Genomic DNA, 8,227 nt, shown 5'->3' on the forward strand with positions numbered 1-8,227 from the left:
AAATGTGAGTAAAAAAATCTTTCCAGTGGTTCTTTAAGTTCCTGCTGTGCTAATCTAAGCTGTTAAAGTTAATTAAAAATAATGATATTATTAGTTAGGCTGTAACCGGATATTTTGATATATCAAAGCAGCAGTAGAAAAGTACACCTTATGAAGTAAATAAAAAATTTCATAAGCAAAAAATGGAGCATCCCTGGTTCAGTGACATACATAATCAAACAGTAAAATCAAAACAAAATTATATACTTTCCAAGTTACCTCTCCCAATACATAGAATTTCTTAAAATCCTCATCCGCATGAATTAATCAGCAAAACAGATTAAGACAGATTCAGAGGTTGTGTGTTACATTTACAATAAAATGAATACAGTTTGCTTCATTTCATCTCAGTTCGTATGGCCACCTAAGGGGGGGAATATGGAGTTGGAGTTGTAGATTTTGGAGTACATCATTTCACAGCTTATTAACTGACATTTAATCAACAATAAAACAAACAGTGCATCAGGCCATTCCAAAACTCAGTCATGTACTTGTGAACTCACAACAGAAGGATCATACCATTGACTCATTTACATAATCATTTCCTACCGCTTTCTACTACAGATCAACAGACCACACATGATATCTCATCAGAGATGAGTGTATAATTAAGAGTTATAATTAAAACTTAGAAAAATTGAGAAGCTGCCATTCATAATCTAAAGGATTGCTTTATTTATTTTATTTCACAGCCTAATGACCAGAGACCAGAAGGCACCATTCCATTTTAGTACATAATTCAAAAAGTCTAAAAGTAAAAGGACATTGAGATAAGAATAGCACCATGTTTGTATATTTTTAATAAGTTTGTTATAATAGGGAATATAAAAAACTGCTCCTATCTTTATGATCTTTAATAAAATGAAAACAATTTTTTTTGTTCTTGTTCAAACCTAACATTAAATGGTAGAATATCCACTATAAAAAATAATAATATATCCAAATACTAATTTATTACTTTCCATGATATTGGTCTTACAGTACATCAAAGAATATGTTGGAGATTAACTCAATCCTGTCTATTTTAATTTGGAGGACTAAACCCCAGTAATATGGTTTTTATCTCCTATTCTTTAAAAAGTACTGTATTTACCCTTTTTACTTCTGTAGATTTTTTTTGCTAACAGATAAATAATGGTGAAGCACTTGCACTTACTCTGAATAAAAATATACAAATCACGTCTAAAGTTTCTTTAGATGGTTCAGCTTTCTAATGTTGTGAAGTTTTAAGAACTATTTTTTATATTTGTAATATTGTATGTGTATACTGTATATAGTATATATACACACAAAAATGTAAATATTCAAATATATATATTTACACATTTCTTCTATGCTATTGCAGCTACTGTATGTGTTACCATTCTCTATACTTTAAAATATGAAACCTCTGGTCTGTTAAATAAGATAATTGTTTTCTGTAATTATATTGACAGTGTTATGATGTTTCACTGTATATTCCTTATTCTAAAATGAAAAGGCAAAATATTCTTAGTAATCAGTATTAATGCACGTTGTGAATATGTTCATCCTTAAATCACTTAAGTTATTTTAATTATGTAAATTTAGTTCTACACTCTTGGGACAAGTAAACACACTGGGTATTAGCTTAAACAACACGGCTGGGTAGCTCGTTCCATACTATACCCTCCTGTTCACAGTTGTAAATGCACTCCAATGTAGTTTCTGACTGTCACTCTGATTAGCCATATTAGTTTGCTTGAGATGAGCCAGGTCTGTTTATGAGTTTTATGGACTGATGAGACCAAGATAAAGCTTTATCAGAGTTATAGTTCAAAGTATGGAAAAAGAAAGGAACTGCATATACTCAAGAGAACACCACGGCATCTGTGAACAATTGTGGAGATAATGTCCTAGCCTACGTATGCATGACTTTCTCTGAACCAAGCACATTTATCTTTATTAATGTATCTAATCCTGGCAGCAACAGAACTTGAACTTCACAGAAACATTTTGCACATTTATATAGCAGAAGAAAATGCTTCCATACTTATTGGTAACATCAAAGGCTTGGCAAAGCATCATGTTTTGCGAGTTCAATGCGTCAATTATTGTCTCAAAGGGATGTGGAACCAAATACTGACTTTTACATCTTGAAATCTGCTTAGAATGAGGGTACCCCAATATTTGTTGTTTCTTGAAAATACTAGGTTCACATACGTTAAGTATGTTTTTGTTCTAATATTATCAATTGTGTGAATGGAATTACTTTAATTCAAATTACATTGCACTAAACATAGACATTTAATTAGATAGATATTGAGTTCACAAACTTTTCTCATAAAGAAGCAAGCTTAAATTCCTGAATAATCATCTAAACAATGCATAACACTTTTTTATTAAATATAAGTTTTACTGATAAATTATTGCTGAGGTAATTTGGAAATCATTTTAAATCTCAATGTATACGATTGTAGCGGCAAGGCTTATTAATAATACAGGAATTGTTTGCTGCTCCCTTGCCAGTCTCTCTCTCCCTCATCTTAGTGGTGCTGGACACAGAGAGGCCATTCCATTTGGTTCAGATTTAAGATGCTTTCCTATCTGATAGAGTTTCCTGATAAGGAACAACTCCCAAGGCTAAGATTCTCCAGCCACCCTAATAAATGGTCATCTCTGGCGCCTTACTGTCTGGGAGATTCCTTGGGAGAGTCTTATCCCAAGGTTTATAAACCCTAAGGTCAGAGTGCTTTGTTACCCATCCTCCACTTCTATCAGCCAATCAGGAACTAGTAGGGCAGGGTAACCCCACGTGGGTTTTGAATCCCGCGAAAATTTCAACCAATCAACGACCGTAGTTCCTCCAGATAAAAGAGGCAGCACAGGGCCCAGTAGGTGCCCCTCCAGGACATTCTCAGACTCAGCTCGGACAATTATGTGACGGCCAGTGTGTTCGAGTACCACGACTTTACTTTGTCCTAAGAGTCGAGACCGGAGGTTGCCCACGCTTAACCAAAGGATCTGCCCAAGGTTAGCTGAGCAGCAAGCCTCATGAACCACCGCAAACGCTCGCCTGATCAACGAGTGAATTACAGTCAAAACTGTCGACAGCTGAATCTCAGTATTCAGGAATAGCCCTACATCAGTAATGAACCGGTCTTCTTCCCGTCTAAAAAGTGTGACTTGCTTGGATCTGCAGTCACTTTTCCATGTGCACAAACACTGCTAGTGCACCCAGGACTAACTAGCCGGACTTCAGAGAGCCCACTGCCAGCGCGCTGCAGCAGGAATCTCTCCCTCTTTCTCCCACACCTCTAGCCGCACAAGGACTGCCTGGCACCGGGCCAGAGGACACCGATTGGACGCAGCATCAGCCTGTAGCTGTTCCTTTGTGTCCGCGGGAGATCTGAATCCACACAGATTGGATGAGTATTCAACATTCTGCATTACAGCTTGAGAATTCAATTGTTACATCAACCCCAGTTGATATCAATTTAATTCCTATGAGTGATGTACTTGCTTTAAAGTATCTAATGTAGACATTGTAATCAAAGCTCATTAACAAAACGGTATAAATGAATGGTATACTGAATATACAGTATACCATTTCTTTTTCATATCTTTTTCTTTTCCCATTTACAACCATTTCTGTGCAATATATGCTAGGGACCTGTGCAATATATTTATATTTATATTCATATTGTGCAATATGACTTTTTTGTGTACTGTTCTGTTCTGGTTTGTTCTTTGTGTGTTCTGGACTGTGAGTAACTCTTCCTAGTGCACTTCTCACTGTACTGATTGTATTGTATTTATTGTATTATTATTACTGTATCATTTGTTACACTGTGGCTGTGTTGTCTGTGTTAAGCTGCTGTTGCACTGCAATTTCCCTCACGGGATCAATAAAGTATCTAAGTAATTAAGTATACAGTACGTCTCTCTTGGTTTGTAACTCTTCATGATTGAATATATACCTTTTGTATTCTTCTAACCCTCACTATAAGATCTGTTATGTTTATATGCACATTTTATATATTAATAAATGTATTCTCGTGTATTAGTATCCGTGTGTGTGCGTTGCTGAATTATTCTACAAGGTCGGTTTTCTAATGGCCATCAAAGAATCATTTTGTGACTTAGTGCTACAATTAATAATTGTCCCAGTAAATGATAAAAGTTTAAAATACACTGTGCTTCACATAGTGATAATGTTGATATTTAGTGTAATTAATTATCCTTAAACAAAAATGTTACAGCAGGTGTCAAATTATACATAGCTTGGTATTTGCACTCCTAAAATGTATAGTTGCAACTTTGTAGCATTATAAAAGTTAAATGAATTGCTCCTATACAAAAAATCAGGACATCATTTGCTAAAAAATGGTCAGTTACTCTCAATCAGAATATATACCTAAATACCTAAATAGTTTCTTAATATTACTACATTTATAGAACATGTAAAACTGATTTATATGTATTGGCTGTTAATGCAAACTTTCACTGAAGTGCCACAGTATATCCCATTAATATATCAATATATTATTGGTAAAAATGGTGTATTATCATAACTCAAAGGCTGAATTATAATTTCAAATATTCTATTATTCCCTTAAGATGACCTAAACTACAGTATATTGCTTATTATGAATATATACTGGACTGAATCTGCAATAAAAATGGGTTCATGATTGTGTTCAGCAATTTTCTGATGAGTTTTTTAACATAGATTACTCAAGACATTTTCCAACTGCAATGTAATGATTTTCTATTGGAGCTAATATTTCGGAGCTGTCATTTATAATACATTTCCATTATGTCTAATGAAACTCAAGGAGGTATTTGACCTAGCTCCATGGAAACCTATGGCAAATTATGTACCATAAGGCTACCAGTCTGATGGTCTTATTAGCAGACTTAAAATGCCATTTTAAATGTGAATACATTCTGTACTTCAGTGAATATGTGGTGTGAAATTATGGAAGATTATCCCTCATTGCTTATTTTTCTTACGCCACAATTAAAGATTTAAATTAAAATGCAAATATCTTACTGAAATATAATTTACCTTCACATGTATCTATAATATCAAATAACAGTTATTTCTAAAAAGTCCCCATACACAAACTGAAAGAAGAATATATTTTTTTAGGTAAGCAATAAGTATTGCAATAATTTAACAAATTAGATTAAAATGGTATAAAACGTATTTAGTTCAGGTGGGTAGCTGCGTCAGCATGCGTAGGCTGCAAAGGAACAAGTAATAGGTATATTCCATGCTGAAAAAAAGAAGAAAGAGAACACAACGTTTCGGCCGTGGAGCCTTCTTCACCTGAAGAAGGCTCCACGGCCGAAACGTTGCGTTCTCTTTCTTCTTTTTTTCAGCATGGAATAAACCTATTACTTGTTCCTTTAAAATGTATTTAGTTTAGTATTTGGTTGTTAGTCCTTTGCACACAATAACTGCATCAAGTCTGCAGCCCATCAACATCACCAGAGTCTTGGTTTGTTCTTTTAAGATGCTTTAACAAGTCTTTGCTACAGTCATATTCGCTTGCTTGTTGTTTTGTGGTGACCTCAGTCTCATTTTCAGCAAGCAAAATGCATAAAAGAACAGAGACACAATTTGACGACTGTGGGGCCTTTTTCAGTTCCGGAAGGCTGAAGGCTCCACAGCCGATACATTATGTCTGTTTTCTTTTCAGCATGGAATAAACCTTTACTTGTTCCTTATGTATGCTGACACAGATACTGTACCTACTTGAACTTCTTCAAGTGAAATGCATGCTCAATGGGATATAAATCAGTAGATTGACATGGGCAGTCTAAGACTTTCCACTTTATCCTCTGGTCTCTAAGACTGGCTCACTAATTTTTTATGGATGATGAAACTAATGATTGTAGTATTAGAATAACTTCAAAAGTATACAGAAACAGTCATGCATGCCCAAGCCATGACACTACCACCACCATGTTTCACAGATGAAGTGAAAGAAAGTATGCTTTGGATTGTTTGTAGGGTAGTTTGTTCCTTTCTTTACACTTTCACCTTGTCATTGCTTTGGTAGAGTTTATTCTTTATCTCATCTATCCATAAACTTGATTCCAGAATTCTATTGGCTAATCTCTGAATTTTTAGCAAATTTTGTAATCTGGCCTTTCTAATTTTTGTGCTAATGAGAGGTTTCCATCTTGTGGTGTAGCCTTTATAATTGTGCTGTCAAAGTCTTCTGTGAACAGTAGATTGTGATACCTTCATCACTTAGGAGTTGGTGTTGTTGTAGGTTGTTGGTGATTTCAGGGACAGTTGTTTTAGAATTTGTTCACAGCTCATTTTTCTATCATCAATTTGATATATTTCACAACAATTTCCTATATTCCTTGGCTGACCTGGCCATTGTCGATTTCAAAGTACACCAGTGATTTCTTTCTTTTTCAACATATTCCAAATGGTTTATTTTGCTATGGGCAGTTTCTGTTGAATTTGTTTTTCATTCAGCATACAAATTGCTTCCTTTTCTTTCAAAGAAGTTCTCTAGTGATCAGTGATGGTTTAGGCTGACTGACTGCAAAGGCAGACACCAAAGGGAAAAGCAAGGGCTAAATCCAACCGTATACAGTACATTCACAGTCCTTTTATGTGTGCACTATCAATGCAACAGGAAACACCTGGCAGCCTACCTTCCCAATACGAATGCTCGCATGAAATGGAGGGATTGAACACAGAATATTATTCTAACTGAGTAAATGATGTGCACAAGTATTTATACTCATTAACCCATAACATAACTCATATACTAATGACAGTACTAGTAATACAATTATATATATATAATACAAATATTAATTTTGAATTCATATAAAATATTACAAAAGAAGGACAATAAGGATTTAAATAGCACCATCTAGGTATATTTCAATGCTTAGTTTTACATTAGCCTCCTATGAAAAATATTTTTATTTTTCGTTTTTAAAATAGTGAAGGAAAGAGGCTCAGCAAAATGAATTAACACCTTCTTTTGAGAGATTCCTTTTAGCTATAGTATTTTATTATTTAAAAATAATTATGAATTTGCTGTCAAGAGAAAATGTATCTGTTGAGAAGAAATCATTAGTAATTTAAACATTATTTAAACAAGAAGAAAATTATTTCAAGCATAGCTATATTATTTTATATATGAAAGGAGGTTGTCTCCCATGTAAAGTTAAAAACAGTATCTTATATATATATATGTGAAATGTTTCTGTCCCTTACCAGTTATGGGTTTACATGTAAAACAGAGAAAGTTAACAAAAAAGACCATTTTAAAGTCTATAAAGAGAAAATTTAATCTTGCTTGTTATAATAACCAAGCCGATACCTTGGACTTTAATTTTTAATATGTACATGCTGAGCCATTGAGACATTTTATTTGCACAAGCAAGTGTATTAGTTATACTGTATTTCCCATGATGACACCAAATGCAAGTGTACCCCTTTGTAATCAAGGTGCAATGAGGTTTACTGACATTACAAGAAGCAGCACTTCACCGCCTTGCTGAAGACTGTAGTCTGCACTTAAATAAATGGACTAGTGTCTCTTTTTATTATGTGGGTATTAATACTTAATTCCAGGATTTAAAGAAAATGTAAAAACAATATGAAAGTGCAGCTGTTAAATCTGGCTGGCTTAAAACAGGCTTTCCCTCTGGACAACAGGTGGAAATTATGTTTTAGAGCACAGAGGATAGCAAAAACAGAAAGAGATTTGTGAGGGTCTGGAACAAGCTCCATAGCCAGGTTGTTGAAGATCCATCTTTTAGAAATGTCTATAGGGGATTCTTGGATCACTGTAACTAATTGAACAAGATGGGTTAAATGGCATCCTATTATTCTTTTGCTCTTATGTTCTTTTCTAGATCAGAAACAATATTGAACTGGTCAGATGAGAGCAGATCAAAACTCCCAATTAGGGCTTTTGTGATTAAATGCATCCCAAAACATTCTGTAGGATGATGTTGAAAATAGGAGAGGAAAGTTATTGGGCTTGACTACTGTTAACTACTTCCTGAGTGAACACCTGAGTGAAATATTATTTTAGTACATTCAGTAATTTCCTTTCATTTTATAGAAGATTCCCATTTTTTTAGGGAAACATTTTACTTCATCCTTACTCATTTATGGTCTGTTAGGATTTTAGGTCTACTGCTTCTGAATCTGGGTATATGGGCTGGTTGAACTGCAAAG

This window comes from Lepisosteus platostomus, chromosome 1, assembly GCF_059453375.1.
Source record: "Lepisosteus platostomus isolate fLepPlt1 chromosome 1, fLepPlt1.hap1, whole genome shotgun sequence".
Taxonomy (NCBI): domain Eukaryota; kingdom Metazoa; phylum Chordata; class Actinopteri; order Semionotiformes; family Lepisosteidae; genus Lepisosteus; species Lepisosteus platostomus.